This window comes from Malus domestica, chromosome 08 (genome assembly GCF_042453785.1).
Source record: "Malus domestica chromosome 08, GDT2T_hap1".
In the NCBI taxonomy this organism is placed as follows: domain Eukaryota; kingdom Viridiplantae; phylum Streptophyta; class Magnoliopsida; order Rosales; family Rosaceae; genus Malus; species Malus domestica.
This window is the reverse complement of record NC_091668.1, coordinates 17,495,834-17,498,196: the sequence shown is the minus strand read 5'-3', so window position 1 is coordinate 17,498,196 and position 2,363 is coordinate 17,495,834.

Genomic DNA, 2,363 nt, shown 5'->3' with positions numbered 1-2,363 from the left:
CACCCCCCAACTAAGGGGGTTTAGTTCCTCATACTCACAACACAAAGTTTATTGAATTGAAACATCAAAGACATAAGAAAGATTACACCTAAAATGCCAAAGAAGTCCACTTTGAATTCTGCACAGAAAGCTCCTCTTTCTTCTTCTCCTTGTTGCGGCAGAGTTGGTTTAGGGGGTTTTTGGATGGTTTTTTGATGTAGGAAGGGAATTAGGATGGTATGGGGGTGCGGCAAGGTGTGTGGGTGGTGTATGGAGGTGTAGGATGGTGTATAGAGGTGGAGAATGGTGGCTGGAATGGATGAAGGCTGCGGCAAAGTGGGGAATAGGGTTTTGACGAATTTCTGAATACGGAGAGGGAGAGCCTCTGCGGCTAGGTGTAAAATACATATATATAGACACCTAAAACCCTAAATAAATCAGATTGGGCTAGGGTTAGGTGCGGCTACTTAAGTGGACTAGGGTTAGGGTTTGTAAAATAGGCTTCTAGGATGGAAAGGTGCGGCATGGGCCTAGAATAACTAATCAGATTTTTGCATGTGAACAAGGCCTAGGTGTGGTTGATTAAGTGGGCTAGGGTTAGGGTTTAGGTGCGGCATAGGTCCAAGAGTTAAAGATGGGTCATCCAAAAGCCCAAAACCGAGAATAGAAACTCACGAAAATGGAAACCTTCAAGAATAGAAACTTCCAACTTTAGAAACTTTGGTTGCCAATTCCGATTTAGGAAAGATCAACCCAAAATGGAAACTTTTAGGCTTAGCTTTCCTACTTCAAGTAGGAAACCTCAAATCTTCAACTCTTCAATTTCATCCCAACCTTGTGTTCCAAGCATGTCCTTTTCAATCCAAGCTCACATTTTGCTCCAAAAGCTCCAATTTGCATCGTTTCATGTAATATGTCCTTTAAATCTGAAAACACATGAAAGTAGCTTAAAAGACTACTTTAACGAAGAAAACATAAGAAAGATGCATAAGAACTAGCTAACTAAGGCGCATAAATATGCTCCTATCAAATTCCCCCACACTTAGCTTTTGCTAGTCCTCGAGCAAAACAAACAAAAGAAAGAAAACAAAATGAAACAAACTAACCAAAACAAAACCTAAACCTTCCAACGTTTGCCTCAGGGATTTCCAATGCACATGACATGTTAAAGATTGTTATCCCCACAGATTTGAGTCATCTTTACACAAGCACATACTTAATTAAAGCCACTACTTACTAATTCACAAGTAATCAATTAAACAATGCTTTGAATGTAGTAACGTGCCTTAGAGAATTCCCTCAATTCCTTACAAGATATACACTCTATTTTCACTCAAATTTTCTAACTACACACCCTACACTAGTCATATGTGAGAAGATTGATGTAGATATGAAAACGAATGCTCACATATATGTTTCACAAAGAACGCAATTTCTCGATGCCTCGGCGGGTGGAGCATTGGTAGACAAAACGCCCATGGTTGCAAAAATCTTGATTGCTAATCGAGCATTGAACGCTCAACAATACGAGGGTGTAGGCCAAAGAGGACCCCCACGGCAACAAGTGCATGAGGTAAATTCCACTTCCAATATTCAATCTCAGTTAGCTAATCTTACTTCTCTTGTTTCACAGATGGCCGAGGGAATGAAGATTCAAGGACATGCATCCGAAAAGTGTCCTCAACTCATTGAGAATGGTGGATGGGAGAGCGCTAATGCCATTGGGTTTCAAAGCCAAAATCAGCCAAGACATGATCCATATTCCAACACGTATAATCCGGGGTGGAGAGACCATCCAAACTTCAAATGGAGAGAGCCACAACAAGCCCAACCACAAGGAGGCTTTAGGCAACAACCCCCGGGCTTCTACAACAAACCATACGCACCCCCTCAAGTCCAACCACAATCTGCCCCAAATACTTCAGGTAATGCTTTGGATAATGATACACTTGTTAAGTTACTAACCACTTTGACTAATGGGCAGGAAAATCAAAACAAAAGAGTGGACCAACTAGAGAAACAAATGGGGCAGATTGCCGAGGTTGTTGGGCAGATTAGAGACCAAGGAAGGCTTCCTAGTTCTACCATTCCAAACTCGAAGGGAGGCTTGGAAAGTGCAAAGGCCATACTCTTGAGAAGTGGAAAAGAGATTGGGGCAGGTTCTTCATCAAAAACAGGTCACAAAGAGGATGAAAAACTTCAATTTGAGGAGGAGGAAGCATGCCCACCCACGGCAAAGGTGGACACACCTATGCCGCAAGCCCCTATGGCTCCAAATATGTCCAATTCATCCAATAAAGGTAAGAATGTGTCAAATTCGGTTTCTACTAATGTGTCCAATTCAAGTCAACATACCCTTGTTGGATGCCATTAAGCAAGTCCCG